Source organism: Mixophyes fleayi, chromosome 1, assembly GCF_038048845.1.
Source record: "Mixophyes fleayi isolate aMixFle1 chromosome 1, aMixFle1.hap1, whole genome shotgun sequence".
NCBI lineage: Eukaryota > Metazoa > Chordata > Amphibia > Anura > Limnodynastidae > Mixophyes > Mixophyes fleayi.
In genome coordinates this window covers 163,710,033-163,723,110 of record NC_134402.1, presented here as the reverse complement: position 1 = coordinate 163,723,110, position 13,078 = coordinate 163,710,033, and positions in this window count along the sequence as shown.

Here is a 13,078-nt window from a genome sequence, read left to right as displayed (position 1 = left end):
GGATTCCCATCAGTACTCGACCACCACATAAACATACAAAAAAGTTTTGGAAACAGTAGCTTCTGCATCTTGTGTCACAAAAAACTTGATGCATAAACCCCCAGAATGTCATCTATTATATGTACCATGTGTGAGATTATGTTATTGAAATTGTATTATTGCATTATTGTACAAGTAAAGATTTCATACATACAGTATATATCTGCATTGTGGTTATGAATTTATAATGTCTTGATAAAGGAGATATGATATAGATATATATCTATATCTGTGTGATATAGTATATTCGGTTTAAAGGCCTGAAGTAGGTGTGTCATAAGAGGGAAATTGTAAATGCATGTGGTAATGTAATGAGCATATCCAGAAATAAAATAAGATAGTGTACGCAATTATGGTGCAAAATTCAGGTTCTTTTACAATGAGTAATGAAAAATGCAACACACACTTTTTAAAAATATTTCAAAAAATTAAAAATAAAATTGATTTTGTTGCAAATCAAAAATAAATAACAAATCTTCTTATTTTATTATTTGAAAATGTTTTCCCTGGGCCAATGTTTGAAGGCTTTCCTCGTACTTAGCTCCGTGTGACCTGAGCAGATTATGGAACTGCTCATTCATGAACAAAATCCCCATTGCACCTGTGGTGACATTAAAAGAACTTGGATTTCAACAGAAAAGGGTGGGAGCAGGGTGAAAGACTTCCCCCTTTTTTCTTACCACACAGGGCAGTACAACATAGGCAAGCCCATCAGTTTGATTAAATAAATATTTAAATTTGTGACTTTGACAAATTATTTAGATTTATCAGAAAGTAATGTAATCACACAAATTATTTGTTCTAAGTCCAAAGAGAATTATTATAAGTGTCAATTATGTAGGGAACAAATAAAAGTATTTAGACTAGAGATGGGCGGGTCCGGTTCTCCGAGAACCGAACCCACCCGAACTTTGGGTATCCGAGTACCGAGCTGAGCAGCTCGGTACTCTCCCGCCCATTCCGAATCCAAATCGAGGCCGAACGTCATTGTGACGTCGTCGGATCTCGGGACTCGGTTCTCGCGATACTTCAACTTTATAAATACACGCCTCCACAGCAATCCATCGCCATTTGACAGAGGGAGAGAGCAGGGTGTAGTCATAGGCTAATTAGAGCAGGGACAGAGAATACCATATTGTTCTTGCAATTGCTCTAACCAAAATCGCTAGTGCAGAGAGGAGGATAGAGGTTTATTATTTTTTCTTCATATTTGGCACTCCCCAGCGCTTTTGGGGTGTCCCCCATAATTGTGCATTAATATTTCTGGCTGTCAAAAGTCATATCTGTCAGCAGTATCTACTAAATAATTTGTAGCACACCTCAGTGTTTTTGGGGTGTCCTCCCTAATTGTGCATTAATATTTCTGGCTGTCAAAAGTCATATCTGTCAGCAGTATCTACTCAATAATTTTTAGCACTCCTCAGTGTTTTTGGGGTGTCCTCCCTAATTGTGCATTAATATTTCTGGCTGTCAAAAGTCATATCTGTCAGCAGTATCTACTCAATAATTTGTAGCACTCCTCAGTGTTTTTGGGGTGTCCTCCCTAATTGTGCATTAATATTTCTGGCTGTCAAAAGTCATATCTGTCAGCAGTATCTACTCAATAATTTTTAGCACTCCTCAGTGTTTTTGGGGTGTCCTCCCTAATTGTGCATTAATATTTCTGGCTGTCAAAAGTCATATCTGTCAGCAGTATCTACTCAATAATTTTTAGCACTCCTCAGTGTTTTTGGGGTGTCCTCCCTAATTGTGCATTAATATTTCTGGCTGTCAAAAGTCATATCTGTCAGCAGTATCTACTCAATAATTTTTAGCACTCCTCAGTGTTTTTGGGGTGTCCTCCCTAATTGTGCATTAATATTTCTGGCTGTCAAAAGTCATATCTGTCAGCAGTATCTACTCAATAATTTTTAGCACTCCTCAGTGTTTTTGGGGTGTCCTCCCTAATTGTGCATTAATATTTCTGGCTGTCAAAAGTCATATCTGTCAGCAGTATCTACTAAATAATTTGTAGCACACCTCAGTGTTTTTGGGGTGTCCTCCCTAATTGTGCATTAATATTTCTGGCTGTCAAAAGTCATATCTGTCAGCAGTATCTACTCAATAATTTTTAGCACTCCTCAGTGTTTTTGGGGTGTCCTCCCTAATTGTGCATTAATATTTCTGGCTGTCAAAAGTCATATCTGTCAGCAGTATCTACTCAATAATTTTTAGCACTCCTCAGTGTTTTTGGGGTGTCCTCCCTAATTGTGCATTAATATTTCTGGCTGTCAAAAGTCATATCTGTCAGCAGTATCTACTAAATAATTTGTAGCACACCTCAGTGTTTTTGGGGTGTCCTCCCTAATTGTGCATTAATATTTCTGGCTGTCAAAAGTCATAACTGTCAGCAGAATCTACTAAATAATTTTTAGCACTCCCCAGTGGTTTGCGCTCAGAATGGATTCAAAGCAGTCCACATATGATCTAAATGAGCAACCAGGTTCTGTCACCAGTCCTGATGTTAGTGTTCCCAGTACGTCATCTGGCCAAGGCGATGTCAAACAACAGAGTGTTTTCAAATTAGTGCAAAAAACAAAAACCCAAAAAAATTTTACTGTATTGAAGCGAAAAAGAAGTGTAACTGAGCAAAAGTTAAGTGACGATAAAAAAAAAATTGCAAGCATGCCATTCTACACACGCAGTGGCAAAGAGAGAATGAGGCCTTCACCTTTGGCTATTAGTGGCAGATCCCAAAAAGTTACCCAGCCTACAATTGGTGCACAACTACTGTTACGCGTCAAAGCCGAGCTGCAAGATAACAGTGAGGCATTACAGGAGAATATTTGCTCTGATTCACAAATGACAACAATCCCTGTGGAGAGTCCATCCAACAGTGGGATGTCTAATCGTGAGCATTCTGCTGATGTGTGCCTTAATAGCCCGAGTGTAGCCGGTGATACCCAAATTGAGGATGCCACTTTGGAATTAGAAGAGGATGAGGGGGAGATTTGTGCAGGCGACGAGGGCGCTAATGAGGATGTTGATGATTATGATGCAGACAGATACCAAATTGCCTTTCTCAATTTCTATTTATATTCTAGATTATATAACGGCTGAATAGTTTTCTATTTTACTCCTAGTGGAGAGAGGATCTGATGCAGACAGATACCAAACTGCCTTTGTCCATTTCAATTTATTTTGTACAGTCTATAACGGCTGAATTTATTAGTATTTTATACAAGTGGAGGGGTGCCTTGAGAGACAGAAACCAAACTGGCTTTTTCCATTTCTTTACATATTTAACTATAAGTGTAGGGTGTAATATACATTCAAAGACGATGGCTGCATTGCCAATATGCATAGATGGAGAGGAAGACAATCTGTTTTGTGTGTAGAATAGGCCTACCAACGAAGAATTAAACTGTTTTTTTGGATGATTTATTACCTCAACAATTAGATTACTTGTCTCTAAAACAGTTGGAGCACTAAATTGGGTTAATTTAGGCCCAAAAACATGGATTTTCCCAAAAAATAGCAAAACAAAACCAAACAAAACCAAAACCAAAACCAAAACACGCAATGGCGGTTTTGCAAAACCAAAACCAAAACCAAAACACGACGGTAATCCAGATCCAAAACCGAATCCAAAACCAAAACACGGGGGTCAGTGACCATCTCTAATTTAGACTGACATAATATACATATACAAATTAAAATGTATCCCTGGTCCTAACTACTGACAACATTTCTTACAAATTATAGTATTTCTGACAACAGATTGTAATGCTCTAGTTTAATGTGTAGTCAACTCATTTGTAAATAAGAAGAAACAAAACTAATCTAATAACCACCATAAAATATCTTTTAAAAATATAAATTTTTATGACATTCTATGAAAATCAAATAGCCTAGCTATTTTCATTTATGCTTCATTACAAAAATATGCCTAAGCCAAAATTACAATGAGTATTTCATTTTAAAATTAAGTGCCCATTTTAGTTAAGGGGATTTTCCAAACCAGCATCATGACATTGACAAGGGCAACCCGTCTGACACCACTCAGAATTGTGAACATTAAAAAGCTTTATTCAGTGGCAAGCATGAGGGCTAAAACCACATATGTATGACCCAAATATAGGGACTATCATTGTTTAAAGTTAGGACCACCCTATTAGCAGAAGCTTGGTGAAGTGGAGGGTGGCCTATCCTGCATTTGCAAATGTGTGTAACTAAGAATTCTGCATTTTTATGTAGAAGTAGAAAGTAGCAGCTTTCTCACAGGTTAACAGCGGTATGCTGGGGGATTTTTCTCTGTATTTGCTCCTTTCAGAAGGCTAACAGAGGGCAGGCCCGAAGTAGCATAAACAGTGAGGTTGTCTAAACAGAGAAAAATATTGAGCTTAGCAAGAGTTAACTTAGCATGGAAGCTTTGGGTGAGGCTCAGCCTATCGGTGTTAGGGCTTAAGGAGGGGCTATAGCTAGGGAATGATTATAAGGACCGTTAGTTACAGTTAGCTTTCTCTTGCCTGTCTGGAAAGTTCCTAGGGAGTATAGTCTGAACTGTCTGCGTTGGTAAGTATTATAGTGTTTATCACTGTGCCCTTTCTTTTGTGGGATTTCAAAGGTTTTTTCACAAAGTTGCCTTTCCTGACCTTCCTTTTAATTTCCTTGGTTTCTTTAATTTATTTACTTTTCTCATTCTCCTCTGATTTGATTTATTTCCTTCTTTTATTCATTTTCCCATTTCATTATTACTTTCCCTTTTTATCCATTATTCCAACCTTTTTCCCCTTTTTTTCAACCTTTCTCACAACTTGTCCTGTCAGCGGTACATCCGCCCCTCCCTCTCTCCTGTTCCACATATAATGTTGCACGGCAAAAGGTCCCAGGTCCCCCCACATAGAGGTTACCAAGGTCCCCTCTGCTGTTGCCAGGGGACAAGTCCAGGTAAAGTACTCGCCGCTTGGTTCCGTGGATGTCTCCCTCGCTTGCCGGGGGGATCTGACGCGTGCTGTGGCTCTGAAGGTGTCACGCACGCATGCGTGAGTCTGGCCTGTCATGCATGCGTAGTGGGCCCCGTCCACTGAGGTGGTCATATTAACTGCGGCCGCTCCTGCTGCGTCTGCAGTTGTAACCACTAGCACCAATGAAAAGGAGACGGTGTTTTCTCTTTCTCCCTGGAGCGGCTGAAGGACATAAAACTCCAGGAGGGGGGGCAACACTTAGCCCAGCACCCCCTCAGGTTATTCCATGCCTATCCTGACGCTGAATGGGGTGCTGATTTAAACAGAGACTTTGGTATTTTAAATAAACCTGTCAGTGTGTCTAATCACACCACATCTTACATTGTTGATGGTGTGTTCTGTCCAGACCCAACTCACACCTTTAATTCAGTCACTGCAGATATAAATAAAATTAATCCTGTTGCTGTTTCTATTTCCCCCATATTAAGCAATGTTCATTTAAATACATCAGCGGTTTCTTTTCATTTGCAGCAAGTCCCCGTATCCAACCTGCCCACACCTTTTCCCTTCTCCCCTCCCACCACATCTTCAACTCCCTTCCCCCGCATGGGTTTTTACTCCTCTTCTCCTCTTTGCCTTTGCCAAGTTCCCCCTTTACTTTAGTTTCTTCTTTCTCCTCCCTTTGCACTGCACCTTCATCAGTGGTTTCAAATGCATCTCAACAATTAGCTTCCTCCACCACCCCCCTGTTCATTCCTCAGCACTATTTAGCAGTCCCTCGATTCACCAGATTTCGGATTTTTCTACTTCCACCTCTGTGACGACATGGCCCCTATTTCACATCATATGCCACCTTGGTCTACTGCCCAAGCAGCTAACAGCATTCCGTATACGTCGTTCTCACAGCCTGCTTTTCCCTGTTAGAGTGTTAGTTCAGGCTAGTTGCCGTTTGATCAGAATGCCCCCTCTTTACCTTGCCCATTTTCAAGCCAACCTTTTGGTTTTTCTCCTTGCTATCCCCCTCTCTCTGCCTATGGCCCATATTGTGCGGTTCCTACATGTCAAAGCAATTTGTTATATAACACAAGTGCCTCTTCTTCAACAGCTATATCTCCTTTAGTGTTAACAGGGTCAGATGTAATGCAGGCAGCTGCTTTCACCCCATCAGTATCAAAGGCCAATAGCACCATGCAGTTGGCTGCTGGCAGTGCAGGTCATGGGCTGTGCTATGCGTCCACCCTGGTGGCTCCGCTGGTTACATCCTGCACAGTTGCTTAAAATTTATCTAGTACCGTTCAGCAACCACCACAGCCTGCAGCTGCCGGGTCAAACTTGTTAGAGTCCAATCCGTTATTGGCTACTTCAACACGACCAGTTGTTTCTTGGAGTCCTGCTCCTGGTCCTGGGAGCTCTGTTTCTGTTTACACCTCTGCAGGCTCGACCGGGCATACGGCATCAAGACACGGGAGCAGGTGCGCTTCTAATGCTGAAGCCGCATCCACATCTGCTCAAGGATCATTGTCGCAAGTGGTTGGTGATAGTCGCAGAGGGTCTCTTGCAGCCGGTGAGCATAGCAAGAATGTTTCTGGTGGTAGCTCGGAGTCTGGCTCTTCTTCCTCTGAGAGTGAGGTTCCCAGTAGATTCAGAAGTAAGGACGAGAAGTTAATAAAGCTGCTGGAGAGAAAGCTGAGCGGTGCCCGCTGCCATGCTAGGGATTTAAGTGACAGCTCCCTAGGCAGAATAGCGGATGATGATGTGGTGCGCTGTTCTAATACAGCTGTCCTTAGGGACATTAAAAGTAAGGTGCGTGGTAAGATCCACACAGGGGCCCTGATTCATTGAGGAACTTAAATTAAGAAGTTTCTTATTTAAGTCTCCTGGACAAAACCATGTTACAATGCAAGGGGTGAAAATTAGTTTTCTGTTTTGCACATAAGTTTAATACTGACTGTTTTTTCATGTAGCACACAAATATCAACTGTAAATTTCAGTGTACAAATAACCCATCAAGTATTTGTGTGCTACATGAAAAAACAGTCAGTATTTAAGTTATGTGCAAAACAGAAAACTAATTTTCACCCCTTTTATTATTATTATTATTAATTTTTATTTATAGGGCGCCACAAAGTATCCGTAGCGCCGTACAAGGACAAACAATGACACAGTACAAGGTGAAACAGCACAGTACAAGTAACAGTAAGCACTATAACTCTGGGGGCTCAGGCACAGCATGAAAGAGAGGGAGGGAGGGGAAAAGTGAGTACAGGCAGGTAACTATGGCCCAAGAGGGTGGGCACGGATGACAGGTTGAGAGTCACTGAGGGGAGCGGAGAGAAGCGAGAGGAGACAGAGGGCAGAGGGACTGAGAGGAGGTGAGCTGAGTAGCTGGAGAGCGCAGTTAAAAGTGATGGAAACAGAAGGTAGGAGAGCCCTGCTCAAAGGAGCGAACGATCTAAAGGGAGGGGAAGACAGACAGACACATGGATGAGACGGAGAGACGGGAGGAAGGGGGAGAAGGGAAGAAGGGATGAGAAAGAGAGGTAGCCGACCGGTGGGAGTTTAGGCATGAGGCTGGAAGGCTTTAAGGAAAAGGTGGGCTTTTAATGTTCGTTTGAAAGAGGACAGACCCCTTGCATTGTAACATGGTTTTGTCCAGGAGACTTAAATAAGAAACTTCTTAATTTAAGCTTAATGAATCAGGCCCAGGGTGTTTTGTGGATATGTTTCTCATTACAAATAAGGCAAAGGACGCTTTGACTGCAGCAAAGTCACGTTCTGGTTTCAGTAAGGAAGCCTATCAGAGTTTTTCATATTGGTTAGAGGGCATCCTTTTCTTTGCTGGATGTTATCTAGAGAGCAAATCGGAGGAACATATGAATGTCATAAAATACATTTACTTGATTCAAGGGATGTACACTTGCTCGAGAACATAGAGGTAACATGTGGAGGCGTTATGACGAGGCATTCCGCAGAATGGAAACAATTCTAACAACAAAAGATTCTTTGTGAGGCCCTCCTGCTGAAAAGAAAGGGACCAAAAAGTGGCGCACCACTCGCCATCCAAATAAGCCCCCAAACCCAGAATTATTATTGTGGTTGAACTGTGGGGTCATCGCCTTAGGGATAGGAACATACATTTCTGGTGTGATAATTTGGGGGTTGTACATGCTATCAATAATCAAAGAGCTACCTCCTTTCTGCTTTAAAGTTACTGAGACATTTGATTTTTAAATGTTTAAAGTTTAACATTGTTTTTAAGGCAAGACATGTGCCTGGGTCTTCTAATGGGATTTAAGATGCTTTGGCAAGATTTGATTGGATTAAGTTTTGTTATCTAGCCCCTGGTGCTAACTATGTTGCTTTTCCATTACCTGATTTTGTCTGGAAGATTCTAAGTCTGGTATAGAAGACCTTTCAAAAATGTGATAGCCCAGGTTGCTTTGAAGAAACATAAGGAGGCCTGGTCAGCTTGGGAAGGATTTTGTTCTTCAAGGAAGGCCAGAGGTAAGACTGATGAACAGCGCATTCTGTCTTTCATTTGGCATTGTTTTACTGTTGGAAAATCTAAAGCATATATGGTGACGGCCCTATCAGGCATCTACTTATTTTTGCAGCTTAAAGGTTTTCGTGATGTCACTAAGATTTTTCTAGTTCCCAAGGTGTTAAAGGGTTGGGCTAGATTTTCTCCAACAGTAGAAGATAGAAGTAGGCCTATTGATAGGGAAATGTTAGTTTGTTTGTTGGGTGTCATGTCGGAAGTCGCTACTGATATGTTTGAAGCATCCTTGTTTCATGTAGCTTTCTCAATGGCCTTTTTTCGGAGATTTTAGAATAAGTGAGTTAGTGGCTTCTTCTAAATTGGCTATTGGTTCGGGGTTACTTCATGAAAATATTATCGTCAAGGATGATAGCATAGTTTGTAAGACTCAAAGGTCTAAGACTGACCTGCTCGGTAAAGAGCAGTGAATCAATTTACAATGCAGTCAGGATCTTGCAGTTTTCCCTGTGCAATTAGCTATGTTGTATTGGGATATGGGTTCGGCCCCTGGTAGTAATCAGGAGCAACTGTAAAAATGTATGTACAGTAGACATTACTAACATCATGATACATGTATTTCATGTGGGAAAAATGGGGAAAGAAAGACTTTATTTTTAATGTTTTATCATTAATGGCTACATTATTAACAGGTGGCAATCACTGAATACTTTTTTTTTCTGCTTTTTTTTATGACTTTATGTACCATATATGTATTGGATGTATGCTGCAATGCATTGTGTCTGTCAAAGCAGAGCCCACCTGGACCCATATTCAACAAGAGACAGCTGCAGTTGAATACGGATGTAAGCATGCCTGTTTTGCATGTTTAAGAAAAAAAAAGCAATTTACGTTTCTTTTGTGTGCCTTAATGAATCAGGAACATAGTTTCCCAAGATAATTATCTACAAGTGTTACTGAAAAGTAAACTTCAAGCGACAGTCAGGTACAACTACTTGCAAATACCCCAGAAAAGAACATAATGTATTTTATTTCATGTAATAAATTGTAACTGTCAGAGCTAGTGAGTACAAGAGCAAAATATTGGGATACCCTGTAAAGAAAAGTAAAGACACACAGAGATCTGATGACCTATGGAGGTTCTCCATCAGAAGACAGTCGTATATAATACATTGATGAGAAATATGAAACCTTCTTGCCATCTTGATCAAGTGAATGCAATTATAAAAGGGGAATTTGACTATGCCAGAAAAAAAAGAGTTTGCAACATTTACAAATTTTTGTAAATTCTGGTCCAGTTGTAGATCAGTTCGGTCATGTTTGTACTTTAATATGTGATTAAAGCTGATGCATAGTTTACACACATAGGGCCTGATTCATTAGGAGTGTAAATGCCGTATTTTGTGTAAAATCGCTCTGCACATGCCCTGAATTTAACCATAGGCCAGCTCAAACGTCCAATTTATATTCGAGTACAAAGGACCCTTACAATAGCGTATGATTCACTCAGTGGAACAGTGAAGGGAATGGGCGTATGCACTTTGTTATTGTACAGTGGGGGTGCCAATCTCAAGCGCACGCAGGAGCATCCGATTCAAGCGTTTTTCAGTAATATCACTTGCACTAGCTACAGATCTGGGGCCTGATTCATTAAGGAACTTAAATTAAGAAGTTTCTTATTTTAGTCTCCTGGACAAAACCATGTTACAATGCAAGGGGTGAAAATTAGTTTTCTGTTTTCCACATAAGTTAAATACTGACTGTTTTTTCATGTAGCACACAAATATCAACTTTACATTTCAGTGTACAAATAAGCTATCAAGTATTTGTGTGCTACATGAAAAAACAGTCTGTGGACTCTAATGCTTGTCCTGGCTATAGGATTGGCCATGACATGTATCCCTTGGTTTAAATAGCATTTAAATATATAGTACACAGTACTAAGCCAGAGTACAGCAGGTACAATAAGTATTCACAACAACATCAATAGGCAGTGGGTGTGTGTGTGCGTGTGTGTGTGTATATATATGTATATATATATATATATATATATATATATATATATATATGTATATGTATATATATATATATATATATATATATATATTATACATTTTAATCTCTGGCTATCAATAAGGGCCTTACTTTACTAAGTAATTTAATAGTACCATTCAGCATTGAAACGTTGGGGGCCCCTTCTGGAGAATGATGCTCAAAGGGTGATCTTTGTAAATAATGCAGTCTCTTTCTGTTAAAGTTGCCTACAGTGTCGAACTGGGACATAAATGGCCCACTGGGGGGATGTCATAGTAGAGGCCCACCGGAGGGGACGTGGGCAGCCACCTGAGTGTGTGACTAGAGGGGGCATGGTCAGCCCAACAAGGACATGGCTAGAGTAGCATATAAGAATGCAGTGTATGCAAAAAGCGCACAGTCTGGGCCCAAGCCCCTAGATTGGTACAAAGCGGAACAGTCACACAAAATCAAGACTGTCCTGAGCCATGAGAGGTTAAATCATTAGCAACACATGGACACACACTAATACATTTCTCATACAGACGGACACACACTAATGTAGATTATTGTAACATTGTCAGGAAAATCTCTGGGACAATATAAATACATTTTAAGGAAGAGAAAGAAAACAATGGAACTGTAAGAATGGTGAGCTCCATAAGAAGACTTCATAAAACCATTAAAGTCACTAGTTAAAGTCCTAAAATTAAAATATGTTCATGCGGTAATTGTTTGATTTTTACATTAGACCAATTCCAAGGGAAACAAATAGAGCCCCCTTTCTTAAGGCTTAATAAAACTATAGTATTTTGGAGAAATGTAAACTTGAACATAATGAAATGAGTGATCCTAACATGGTAATATGATGGACTTTGTAGGGACATTTTGCACCTCCCACTATGCATATTTTTCAGTCAGACCCACAAATAATCATAGAAATAGACACATATGCACTAAGAGAAAGTTTCTTCATGTCTGCACTATCATAGAAAAATAAAAAATAGATCCTAAAAAGTAATAAGCAGTGTTTTGCTTTAATGTATAACTTAACACTAACCCATGAGTATTTTTTTCTACTGTTAACACAAGTTTACAGACACAAATTTTTTATGTGTAAAAAAACAAAAAAAAACAACAGCTCATATTATGCCACAGTAATGGCCCTCTTCATCACACTCTGCCATGCAGCCTACCTTTGCCCCTCAAAACACTCTGCCACACTGCTTTCCTTTGCTCCCCCTTCACAGTCTGCCATGCTGCCTTCCTTTGCTCCCCCTTCACACTCTGCCATGCTGCCTTCCTTTGCTCCCCCTTCACACTCTGTCATGCTGCCTTCCTTTGCTCCCCTTTCACACTCTGCCATGCTCCCTTCCTTTGCACCTCCTTCACACTCTGCCATGCTGCCTTCCTTTGCTCCCCCTTCACACTCTGCCATGCTGCCTTCCTTTGCTCCCCTTCACACTCTGCCATGCTGCCTTCCTTTGCACCTCCTTCACACTCTGCCATGCTGCCTTCCTTTGCTCCCCCTTCACACTCTGCCATGCTGCCTTCCTTTGCTCCCCTTCACACTCTGCCATGCTCCCTTCCTTTGCACCTCCTTCACACTCTGCCATGCTGCCTTCCTTTGCTCCCCCTTCACACTCTGCCATGCTGCCTTCCTTTGCTCCCCTTCACACTCTGCCATGCTGCCTTCCTTTGCTCCCCTTTCACACTCTGCCATGCTGCCTTCCTTTGCTCCCCCTTCACACTCTGCCATGCTCCCTTCCTTTGCACCTCCTTCACACTCTGCCATGCTGCCTTCCTTTGCTCCCCCTTCACACTCTGCCATGCTGCCTTCCTTTGCTCCCCTTCACACTCTGCCATGCTGCCTTCCTTTGCTCCCCTTTCACACTCTGCCATGCTGCCTTCCTTTGCTCCCCCTTCACACTCTGCCATGCTGCCTTCCTTTGCTCCCCATTCACACTCTGCCATGCTGCCTTCCTTTGCTCCCCTTCACACTCTGCCATGCTGCCTTCCTTTGCTCCCCTTTCACACTCTGCCATGCTGCCTTCCTTTGCTCCCCCTTCACACTCTGCCATGCTGCCTTCCTTTGCTCCCTTTCACACTCTGCCATGCTGCCTTCCTTTGCTCCCCTTTCACACTCTGCCATGCTGCCTTCCTTTGCTCCCCCTTCACACTCTGCCATGCTCCCTTCCTTTGCACCTCCTTCACACTCTGCCATGCTGCCTTCCTTTGCTCCCCCTTCACACTCTGCCATGCTGCCTTCCTTTGCTCCCCTTCACACTCTGCCATGCTGCCTTCCTTTGCTCCCCTTTCACACTCTGCCATGCTGCCTTCCTTTGCTCCCCCTTCACACTCTGCCATGCTGCCTTCCTTTGCTCCCCTTTCACACTCTGCTATGCTGCCTTCCTTTGCTCCCATTTCACACTGTCATGCAGCCTTCCTTTGCTCCCCTTTCACACTCTGCTATGCTACCTTCCTTTGCTCCACTTTCACAGTCTGCCATGCTGCCTTCCTTTGCTCCCCTTCAGCCTGTAGTCACCGGTTCGCAAAACCGAGACTAAAATTAGGTATCGGTTCT